Here is a 13,159-nt window from a genome sequence, read left to right on the forward strand (position 1 = left end):
GTTACTTAATTCGTTGCATTCAAATAAAACGATCGTCTCGACTTATCGGCAAATTACAGTTTATGCATGTATTTTGAGTCTTGAAATTCTAATTTCCGGCCAATTTACACCTGTTTCAGGTCTAAATTGGCCGAAAACGTTTGTTCTGTGATTAAAGCCCGATTCTGTATACAAGTAGTGGCGTGAATCCTCACGTCATCAGTAATTGATTAAGCTAACTTCGCTTGTCGATCTATCACACGTCCATGGTCTACAATACACTTACATTTTCAATAAATATGCTTTTATAAATTTCTTTAGTAGTGTCGTTTAATAACATTTTGCCGGATTTTCACGTGTCTTTGCGGGATTTCGTTGGAAAATGCATGACAGTTCTGCACAATGCGGGTTGAGGAAAGATCGGGTTAATGACGATGAGTATGAGAAATTTCTCGTCAGATTTTGAATGGGTGTAAACGTATAAGGTGTACGTGGTGTGCACTCTGTACTTATAAAATAAAAATATGCACGTATCTTGGGAGGGAGGACAATTTGCCGGTACAGAAATATTTGGAGAGATATGGATGGACGTCTGTGGTCATAGCACTTCTCTCCCTATCCCACCTACATAAGCAGTGGCGCATTTAGAAATAGGGCGTCCCTCCATCCATAATGTGCAGGCGCCTCACAAGCTAATTGTGCCATTTTTGCAAAGAATGATTCCATTTTACAAATTTAATTCTGCAATAATTGTATTTTTAGATTTGTAAACATCAAAAAGACTAAGAACACTGCTATTGAAAACCTCTCAATAGTACTACCATTCTGTTCGTGCAAAATATAATCATATATTTAATAATACTCAACTTATATGTTTTATTTCGTTCCAGTTTACTGCAAATTAAAAGTTTAATTCCTTTATGAATTTCTAAAAATACTTTAAAAATTATTTTTATATACAGTACATTGTAAAATTATTTTTGATTATTTTATTATTATTATTTTGAATTCTTGCGCCCCCGGGCCCCGGCTCTAGTAGGCCTATTGGAAAATCCACCATTGGACATAGGTAAACCTAACTTAACCTAACTTAGCTTCATGTTCATTTGGATTCGCTTTCATCTTAAACAACTATGAACACGAAACTAATAAAGTATCTAACACTTAAATAGGGGCCAGTATCCCATAGAAAGTCCTCCCGAGATGCACTCTTAACAAACCTTAAATTTAACATAATGTTCTCAAATCAATCAGACTGTAATATGTATGAGAATCTTTATCTTTTAAGTAATAAATAACTATAAGCCTCGTTGGCCTTGTGGCCGCCAGCGCCAGAGATCCCGAACACTGCCTGGCAACACTTGCCAACGAGATGTTGGCTGGCAACTTGTAAAAAAAGAGGCGCGAAAGTTCGCGGGTTTTTGCCTGGATGTTGGCCGAGGATGTCGGTGACAGTTCTCACCTTTTTAATAAAGTTTTTTTTGTTACTGTTCGTGTTTGTCTGCTTAGTTCTAAAGATCAGTAGGATCGAATGACAAAGTGGTGACCCGAACGTGATGCGATTAACGAACTACCTGGACTTTCGACTGAATTGGATAGTGAACAACTCTGTGTCTATGAAGGAACATTTTTAACAGGACATGCAGGTATGATCAGTTTCTGAATCGTAAATTCAATAAGACGACTAAGAGTGCGTGACTCGGGCTAAGCCTAATCAAAGACTATCCCGCTTTCCTTGTACCCGCATAGTTAGGCGCCCGAAATGGCGGAACAGAACGAGTTGGAAATCGGACGTGTACAGGCAAAAATGCCTATCTTCACTAAAACCAACATCAAATTATTTTTTGTGCAGCTAGACGCAGCTTTTGCCATTAATCGGATTACAAGTGAGAACACTAAGTACAACTATTTAATCAATTCCCTGGACGCGGAGATTCTATCTAACGTCAGTGACTTAGTATTTGACCGTCCAGCCGAGGCTCCGTTTACTAAACTCAAAGATCGACTCCTCGAAATTTTTCAGAACTCCGCTGCTAAAGAGGCTAAAATTCTGCTTGAAGATCTGGCGTTAGGGGATCAGAAACCCAGCGTTTTACTCCGTAAAATGAGGGAGCTTTCAGCGGGCAAGATTACCGAAGAATTTCTTAGAAACTTGTGGCTCCAACGTCTCCCCAAAAATATTCAGACAGTTCTGGCTGTTAGCGGTGATGAACTAGACAAGCTAGCCATCCTTGCTGACAAGGTTGCTGAACTTACAGAACCAACCCAACTGGCCAGCATCAACTTAGAAGCCGACAATCCCGTAATCAAAAATCTCGAAATGCAGATATTAGAACTCACAACGAAGGTTGCAGAACTTAATGTATCGCGTACTGCTCGTCCCCGTTATCGTAGTAGAGAGAGAAACCGACATGACCCGAATTCGAGGTATCGCATTAGTTCACGCCCTCGAGGAAGAAGCCTCAATCGTCAGGGATATTGTTACTACCATGATAAGTTTGGATCAGCCGCTAGGAAATGTCGTTCGCCGTGTTCCTTCGACCGAACTGCTGATCAGGGAAACGAGCGCAGCCAGCCGCAGTAACGGCCTGTGGGTCCAGCCTGGCTCCTAAATATAGCCGTCTGTTTGTGTATGACAACAAAACTGGCCTAAATTTCTTAATTGATTCTGGGGCAGATTTATCGATCATTCCCAATCGCACTAAGAATCAGCCTACAAAGGTTGAATTGTATGCTGCCAACGACTCTAAAATCTCGACGTATGGAACAAAGGTGCTAGAACTTGACCTCAACTTAAGACGTTCTTTCAGATGGGAATTTACCATAGCTGATGTGCAGAAGCCTATAATCGGTGCAGACTTTTTGGCCAACTTTGGACTCATTCTCGACATCAGAAACAGATTACTGGTCGACCCCCTGACTTCCCTTACTACACGAGGAAGATATTATACAGGACCACCTACTTCGGTCAAAACTATAATCAGCAATTCCCCAATGCAGGATATCCTCAAGGACTTTCCACATCTCACTCGTCCTCGACCGTTTTCAGATAAAGTCAGGCACAACACAATGCATTATATCGAAACACACGGTCCACCCGTATTTGCCAAACCCCGTAGATTGCATCCGGCTCAGCTGCAAGTAGCAAAGCAAGAATTCCAGCACATGATGGAGTTAGGTATATGCAGACCATCAAAGTCCAACTGGGCTTCTCCCCTCCATATGGTGCCGAAGGGCTGTAACGATTGGAGACCTACTGGAGACTATCGTGCCCTGAATAGGATAACTGTTCCCGATCACTATCCAGTGCCACACATCCACGATTTTGGTCAAAGTCTACACGGAGCCCGAATATTTTCCAAGATCGATTTGGTTAGAGCCTTCCATCATATACCAGTTAACCCAGATGATGTGCCAAAGACAGCCATTACAACGCCATTTGGGCTATTTGAATTCGTTTTCCTTCCTTTTGGTCTCTGCAACGCAGCCCAATCATTCCAACGATTCATGCACGAAGTTTTGAAAGGCTTAAACTTTTGTTTTTCATACCTAGATGACATCCTCATTGCTAGCACTTCGTGGGAGGAACATAAGATGCACATGCGGCAAGTGTTTCAACGCCTTGACAAGTACGGTCTGCAAATCAATGCATCCAAGTGTACTTTTGCTGCCCCACATGTATCATTCTTAGGATACATGGTGTCTCCCCACGGCGTTATGCCACTTCCAGAACGTGTATCTGCCATAACTCAACAGAAGCGACCACAGACCCTCAAACAACTGAGAAGGTTCTTAGGCATCTTGAACTTCTATCGTAGGTTCCTACCCCATGCGGCCCATCACCAAGCTCCTTTACACGACCTACTTAAAGGAGCAAAGAAAAACGACCAGCGCGAGATTAAATGGACTGACAATTCGATTCAGGCATTTGAGTCATGTAAGTCACAATTAGCAGATGCCACCTTACTACATCATCCTTCACCAAGTGCTACCCTTGCACTTCACGTCGATGCATCCGATTCTGCTGTGGGCGCTGCCCTTCATCAAGTTACAGCACAAGGTCTCCAGCCACTAGCGTTCTTTTCCCGCAAACTGAGTAACTCTCAGCGTCAGTATTCTGCATACGACCGAGAACTTCTGGCTGTGTATTTGGCTGTGAAACATTTCCGGTTTATGCTGGAAGCACGACAGTTCACCATTTACACAGACCATAAACCATTAACGTTTGCCTTCCAGCAACGACACGATAAGTGTACACCCCGTCAGTTGAGACATCTTGATTTTATAGGACAATTCTCAACAGACATCAGACACATAAAAGGGATCGATAACGTTCCAGCTGATGCTCTTTCCCGTATTGAATCAATTAGTAGCCCATCTATAGATTATAGCAAAATTGCAAAAGACCAACAGCAAGATCCTGAGCTCCAGTCTCTCCTGACTTCAAGTGACTCATCACTTGTACTTAAGAAGTTTAAACTTCCTGATAGTGATGTCGAAATTTACTGTGATGTATCGACAGGTCGCATTCGTCCATACATTCCGCCTAGTTATCGTCGCACTGCTTTCAACACTGTCCATAACCTGTCCCATCCAGGTGTAAGGAGCTCAACAAGATTGGTAAAAGCAAAATTTGTTTGGCCATCCATCAGTAAAGACTGCCAGACATGGTCTCACACCTGCATTTCTTGTCAACGGTCGAAGATCCAGAGACATGTCGCTAGCCCTTTGGGAACCTTTCCTATTCCAGACGCTAGATTTTTAAATATTCATATTGACATTGTTGGTCCATTGCCACCTTCCAACGGCTCAACATATTGCCTCACAATCATCGATAGATTTTCTCGTTGGCCTGAAGCAATCCCGTTGCCAGATATAGCAGCTGAAACAGTAGCTTCAGCCCTGTACTTAGGCTGGATATCTCGCTTTGGAGTGCCTGCCCAAATAACATCTGACCAAGGACGGCAATTCGAATCTAGCTTATTTAAATCCCTCACTCAACTTTTTGGTACCCAAAGAGTTAGGACAACAGCATACCATCCAATTGCAAATGGCATTGTTGAACGCTTTCATCGTTCACTTAAAACTGCCATTAAGTGTCACTCTACTGAAAGATGGACGGAAGTGCTACCTACAGTCTTGTTAGGATTGCGAACTGCGCTCCGTGAAGACACCAATACTACCGCGGCTGAGATGCTCTATGGCACCAGCTTCCGACTGCCTGGAGAGTTTTTCGTCCCAGGTTCTCAGGACGTCAATCCATGTTCTTTCGTCGAAAAACTCAGGACGATGATGGCAAACTTAAAACCAGTGCCTGTAGTGCACCACTCCTACCGCAACCCATTTATCCACAAAGAACGGCAGTCATGTTCCCACGTATTTCTTCGCAATGATGCTGTATGGAAGCCCTTGCAGCCTCCATACGATGGACCCTACGTAGTCGTGTCACGTGGTAGCAAGACATTCACTCTATGCATAAAAGGAAAAGAAACTGTAGTTTCTATTGATCGACTGAAACCGGCTTTTATACCCTATTCACACTGTACAGTTTAAACCAGCTTAAATGACTAAGCCAGCTTAAGGTATGAAATATGAACGGAACTGACTTAACGTTAAACCGGTTTAACTACAAACAACCGGCTCAGCTTAAATCGCTTTCTCAAAGGAGCTTAAGTCGCTTCAAGCTTTCCACGAGGTCCGTCAGAAGTTCAAAAATAATGGCGGAAGCAGATGTGCAGGTACAAATGTTCGGACAAACGATACTCTTCTCTGTTAGCATGTTTAAGCTGCTTCGGTACAAGAAGTTTAAATGATAATATAAATTTCTTGTTTACGAAAAAAATATATATATATAAATTTCTGTCAAAAATCCATTCTTATCACTGTTCTATCGCTAAAGTGATATAAACATTGGCAACACGATTGAGAGAATCGTGTTGCCAACGACAACGACATCACTGATAATAAATGTTAATAATTCCCAACTAACGTCTTATGCTCTTTAAATAAGTTATTTATAATTTAAATTACTAAATATAAATTAATTTATGATGATTTACAAAAAATAAGCAAAAGTTTGATTTTATTTAAAATGTAATATTGAGTACACCCACTTGAGGGCTAAGCGAATAATTCGCTTTAATTACCTAGTGTGAACGAGTAGTTAATCTTGTTTTCGACAATGCGACTTAACTTAATTCTGCTTAAATCTTAATCCCGCTTAAAATGTACAGTGTGAATAGGGTATTATTCTCGCAGCGAGTGAGTCGGACCAGTTACTCCCAACGTCTCTAATGCCAAGACCAGCGCCAACTAGACGTACCACAGACAATCCAGCCCCAACGCGACAACTAACCACACGCTCTGGCCGACATGTAACCTTTCCCGCTCGTTTCGTGTCGCAGACACTGGTGGTGGAGTAGCTGTGGCCGCCAGCGCCAGAGATCCCGAACACTGCCTGGCAACACTTGCCAACGAGATGTTGGCTGGCAACTTGTAAAAAAAAGAAGCGCGAAAGTTCGCGGGTTTTTGCCTGGATGTTGGCCGAGGATGTTGGTGACAGTTCTCACCTTTTTAATAAAGTTTTTTTGTTACTGTTCGTGTTTGTCTGCTTAGTTCTAAAGATCAGTAGGATCGAATGACAAAGCCTTATTGTTATAAATAAACTTACAGATTCATCACACACCTTTTCGATTTTAATTCATTAACGCATGCAGGATCTTAGTTATTTATTACTAATTATTTGATATTACAGATTAGAGGAGATCGAATTTTATTTTTTAGTTTTTTTCCCCTTAAATTTAAACGAAAAACTTCGCCAAGACCTTGGAAAACGATGAAAGTGAATTTCTTTACCATCAAGGAACCGACAACAGCAAAATTAATAGGCAGGAATCTTTGCGGACCTAAAATAAAAAAACTCCTTAAAATAAAAATCATTGCGTCAATACTTGCGTATATATTTCTCTACATACTGAAATATACCTGTAACATCTGAACCTTGTGCGATAGAGCATTTTCGTGGTCATTTTCGAATTCAGTGCACCCGTTTCCATGCAAATCAATTTCGATCTGGAGACAAAAAAGTTTTAATTTGTTTCCTACAGTTATAAACGAATCTAAAAAATGTGTAGTTTTTCACCGAATTTCGTGATTTTTCCGTCTGTCTGTAGCTGAAGAGACGGGTTTTCGCGGATCATTCCTTGCATATACATTCGTGTTATTAGTAATATGAATTAAAAAAATCTAATATCCTTGTGTTTCGGTATAAAGATGAATAGAAATTTCGATTTTATGTTGAACCTTCGAACCGAAAAAAAGAATAGACTTCGGGTCTAGTAACCCCCTTTTATTTATCTTGTTGTAATTTACTTGAGTGACGCTGTATAATCTATTAATAAAATTGAAATTTTGTTAAGGTATCCGAATTTTATAGATCAAAGTTATACATGATAAGGGCTAGGGAGAGAGTTACGTTCTGAAATATACGAAAGATAATGAGATCTATTGAGTGAGTAAACATCTCTCTTGGGAATGATTTATTTTTCCATTTATGAAGAATTAGAAACTTCGCTAAAGATGTGTTAAACTATGCGTTAGACAAAAAAGAGGAAGTACAGTACACTGCTAATATGATTTCTAACCGAAGTTGTCCTCCGGCTTCTGACAGATCGGGTTGAAATACCGAGAATAGCTGATGACCCCGTGAGCGTAACTCATGAATGAATCTTAGGCGTTAACTGAACTGTTGGAGCCCATTGCTTACCCTGTGTTCAGAATCGCATCTACAAATCTGCAAGTTGCCACTAAAAATAATTTTCAATACAATGCAAGAAATCTCAACGGACAACAGGTTGGTCGTAAAACATGGGGTACAGAATGCGAAAGTGATTGTCAAAATTCTCCATCGCGCAACAATTTTTCATATTTGCAATTTTTTAGAATAAAATGTAAATCACATGAACATATTAAAATAGGGCAAATTCTGTGGACAAAACCTCTTACCAAGAAAAAAATATTATACAGTATTGTTTAAAAAATATCGCAGTCATTGATGGATAATCTGTGCCGATTTTTAGGTTATTATCGCATTACTTAGGAAATTATTCTTGTAATTATTCAAAGTAAATTAAGCAAATGTAAATTATTCAAGAGGTGTTTACAAAAAATTGCTGCTTTTTGCGTGTGTGAAATGGTCTGAAAACAAACAAACAAACACTGATAATAGAGATTTGGGAAAGAAACAAGAATACATAAGCAAAGGAAAAAAAAAGTAAAATATGTGCCACTAAGGAGCCATTCCTCTTTCCCGTCTTTGTCATTAATAAAACCACGAAAAATTCATACCACTCTTACATAATTTTAAAATCTTTTGCTAAATTTATAATAAAAACGATTAAATGCACTTTTCCTCGTCAATAAATCACCCGAGAGTAGAAATTTTGCTTTTTGTTTTTTGCCTTTTCTGATTGGCAGTTGTTCTTGCCAGCTCGGTGTCCACTGTTAGAGAGTAGCGCATGCACACTGGATTTTTTGGGAGACCATTACCTCTCTTTGGCTTATTTATTGTTATTTCATGGTAATATCAGGGTCTTTTTATGTAATAGTCTGTCAACTGATGACGTTTTCTATTCATACATTCCAAAGTAGAATATTTTAGCCGATAGACGACGCAAAGACTAGCAGTTCAGTAAACAATGGTACAGTACAAGCTAGCTTTGCTACAAGTGCGTGTTTTAATTATGTTTATATATAGACCAGTGTTTTCCAATCTTTTTGGATAGGCGACACACTTTGAATTTAATTAGATTCCTGCGCCACAGAATAATTTTTAAAATTCTTTTCTAATTAAAAACTTGGGCTGCAATTTGAAAATTTCAAAGCAACTTTTAAATAGTTTTTAAAAACATTGTTTTAATGTTTAATTGATTTGAATTTAATTTTAATTAATTAATTTTGATTTTAGGTTTCCGTGTAAAGAGTTTTAATTATTATTTTATTATTTTTAAATTAAATTATTGTTTTTAGTTTAAATTTATTTAGTATTAATTAAGTTTTCATAATTATTTTTAATAATTTTTATTTATTTACTCTTATTTATTTAATTTTGCATTTATTTTTCCTGCATTTTTTGAACCCCTAATTACAATTTTTTTAACAATTGCAACTCTTTTTTCTTTAGTGACATAACTACGGAAATTGTTTTAGTGTTGTTTCGCTGAAAAGATAATTAAATTTAAATTTATTTTAATCTTTTTAATAATTTCATTAATTTTTATTTTATAAATTTGCTTGCTTTTCAATTAGTTTTTTAAAATATAAATACATAATTTATGCAATACCAAGGACAGTGCATATGGCAATTTTACAATTTAAATTTACAAATTTACAATCAGTTATATAGTAATACATCAGTGTAGGGGAGAGCGGGGCTACAAGTTCCGTTTTTTAATCAACCTTATATTTTGTTAAGAAAACATAATTCTAGCATAAGTATTAAGAGATTAAAATTTAGTAATATATCTAACTTTGCTATAAATACAGTTTTTGGGGTTGATTTTTTGTAAGTTTTTTTATAATTAATAATACAATACCTAAAGTCGGAAAGTAACAACTTACTCCGGTTCGGGGCTAGTTGTTAACAGGGTGGGGCAAGTTGTTACGAGATCTATGGAAGGTGTAATATGTAAAAAAAACAATAATTTATTTAATTAAGTATGTATTTAAAGACTAATCAATAATATCAATAATTAGTTGTTTTTCTTAAATTTATTATAAAGAAAACATTTTTACGTTTCAACATTTATAACTTTTACTTAAAGAAAAAGAGAGAAAGGAACATCCTTTCCAAGTTCTTGTATAACACCAGAAGTTGCAGGCAAATTTACAACTCCTGATGACCCTGGCTGATCCAAGATTTGTCTTTCGTCAGTAAAGCTTACATTTAACAAATACTCTGCTAACTTGTTTTCCTGTTCTTTAATAAAGACCAATCTTACTTTTTTCTAGCCAATCGCAGCGTTTTCTACTCCAGATTTCAACTTCTTTACAAATCTATATAACGTCATATGACAAATATCTAATTCTCTGGCAACAGTTTTTATTTTTTAACCATCTTTAATAACTGCATCTGCATCTCTTTGCATCAACTCCTGAGATACAGAACCCTGTGTTGTTTTTCGAATATAAGTCCGCATACTGCAAAAGAAAAAAACATTATTTTTACTGCATTGCCGGTACAGATGAACGGGGGCAAGTTGTTCCAAGGTCACAACATGCCCCCAAAGAAGGGAACATCTAGCCCCGATAACACATGGGTTCAAAACAGCAACTACTAGATTAGGTTACGAGACATATACAGTTTTAGAGTAGTATATCAAGATACTCGATATATTTTTGAATAAAAATACCAAACAACTAATCGCTAATTATTTAAATTCGCCAGATATACCAAAAATATCAAACACGAAAATATTTACTTATGTGGATCAGCGACGTACAGGCTCTCTTTCCAATGTACCAGACGTCACTGGCCTGATTAAGATAGCTGCCGTTGGTGCGCAGAAACGTTCGATTTCATGACATATTTACTAATTATATATATATTTTTTCCTTGTGGAGCTATTTCAATCGGAACAACTTACCCCGGGAACTTTTAGCCCCGCTCTCCCCTACTGTACATTAGTGGTTTATTAATTATTATAAAGATGATAAAACTAACTTAATATTATACAGTTCATATTGACATTCAAAAATAATCATACATTTGTCTTGTAAATTTCTCCCTAGCGTGGTTCCCGACGTTGCCTTTAATATTTGTGTCTTTGTTTTAGTCCATCGTTCTGCGCTATTATACAATAGATATCACCGTACAATAGACAACATACAGGGAAATGTTCCCTGTAATTTTTCTGCTTAACTTTAGGTCTATTATCAACGAAGATCCTCTTCTCACTGCCAAAAGTGCATTAACAGATATAAAGTCGAAAGGATTTTTATGCCATTCAATACAGGCATTACATAAATTGCTTATTTTTTTATAATTCATTGTTTCAAAATCTTTGCGTAACTTACAGGAGACAAACGTGTACTTTATGATAATCAATGAGATTTTGAATGACGGTTGCTTGAACAACTTACAAATTGGTTGTGAACTCGCCACACAATGATCTTTGCTAATGACTAAAATTATTCACTTCGACATCACTTGCAAGCTTCATTTTTTACAAGAGAAAAAAATTCTGTTTAAGACCGAAAGTTACTACTAAAAATGCTCGAATATTATCACATGTTCAATAACTTGTTACCTAATTTTACGTCAATTATAAAACATAACAAAGCCATTATACTGTTACTTTATTGCTTAGTGTAGCTTCCCCTTGTTTCTTTACTAGTTAATTTACTAGTGTAGTTTCTCCTTATACATAAAATCTAATTGGAGGTAAAATTCGGGTGAGTTAACAAGCATGCTTGCATGTTGTACGTGGTTTACCTACCTGAACTGCTGTTCTTAGCGTCATCTGTTGGATCTTAGAACAAATTAAAAGTAAAAAAATGGGGTGCGGCTGTGTCGGGACACGGCCGTGTGTTTTACGTGAATACGTGTACGTTAACGGGTAATATTTAAGTGTTTTCCCTTTGGTGGCTTCAACGAGCGCAGAAACCATAGATGGTCACACTTATGTCCGAATGGATTGTTGACAAACGTAGTAGGGAAACGAGCACTAGCTGCTGCCCAATGTGTCTTCATAATCGTCGATCGCACACGACCGATGTCTATACAGCCTGGCGTTGATACAGAAGCGATTACATCATTCACTTGCATAGACTCGGCCGCCCCAGCGGCAGATGTACAGTACTGTACTTGCGCCGCCGTTGATCCGCTCGGACGCCTTCATTTTTTTACGTTTCGGCACCGCTTTACTCTATCATATGGTGTTTTATGGGTATCAATGGATCGATCTTGAGAAGTCCTTTCCAACCGTATACGATTTCTATATTTTGATTTGGCTTTTCGAAGAGTATAGGCCGACATTGTATTAAGTTTTCTTAATTTTTAACTTTAACACCATATATATTCACACTAATGTTTTGTGTACGCAATCGATAAATATTGACGAGAGCTGTAAATTGAAACTCAAACGAGCGTCGTAGCTTCTCCGAGTCAAAATGTATACTAAACGGAAAGTATGTGACGCGGCGAAACGACCTCAAAATGGCGACGCTTTCCCAATCGTAAGAACATTATAAAAGTTTTTCCTGCACCATAATAATTAGCTAATTGTAGACATATAGAGTTCGACCATTTTGGCTTAAACATGACTGCCAATGTGACATTGTCCACTAACTCTCTCTATACAGATTCTCTAGCCATACGCGCCCGTATGTGCACGACCGTGTTGCGGAAATCAGAAAAATTTTATGAAGTTTTATGGCTACAAACGCGAGTCAGAACAATCGGCTAAAAGCGTTATGTAACGTGTACAATATGACTCATAACGACGCGTATGTTTTAAAATAAGGTAGTTGCGTGACGGCGTCCCATTTGATATAAATTCATAAATCGATAAGTTTATATCATTCACTACCTATATATAAATCTTTCCAAATCCGCATGCTGGCAAGCTTTGGTGCAGTCGCGTATCCCAAATTTCCAGAATATGGGTGCTGCTCAAAACAATTTGGGGGTACAAAGGCCCGTGCCCCCTTGTCGTTTTTCGGAGAATGTTACTTAACTACCCGAGAATTGCCTTTTTACATCAATCGTTCTTTAATTAGCTTTCTAAAATTGTTAAATGTAAAATGTCAATAGAAAATTGATAATTTTGAATTGATAGACTGAACATAATTTATACAAATAAAGTACGATTTATACTTGACTTGATTGCAAAAGAAGCAACAGAAAATATATAAAATCCTTACATTTCTTATTTTCATTAGAAAGGATCGAAATTGCAATTATCTTGAATTCATACGTAATTATCTTTAATCTCTAACCCATACTTTTCTCTGTGTTTCCAAGAAATGTCGATTTAAATTTTTTCAGCCATCGAAGTCGTGCGATATGCATTATTATATTTATTTTAAAGTAACGAAACTGACTGCTTCGGTATCAAAGGGTGCTGCGGCACAATAAGCACATTCTATATATGGCCCTACTTTGGCGGTTACTTTCAGATAA

This window comes from Centruroides vittatus, unplaced genomic scaffold (assembly GCF_030686945.1).
Source record: "Centruroides vittatus isolate TY-2023 unplaced genomic scaffold, ASM3068694v2 contig_393, whole genome shotgun sequence".
Taxonomy (NCBI): domain Eukaryota; kingdom Metazoa; phylum Arthropoda; class Arachnida; order Scorpiones; family Buthidae; genus Centruroides; species Centruroides vittatus.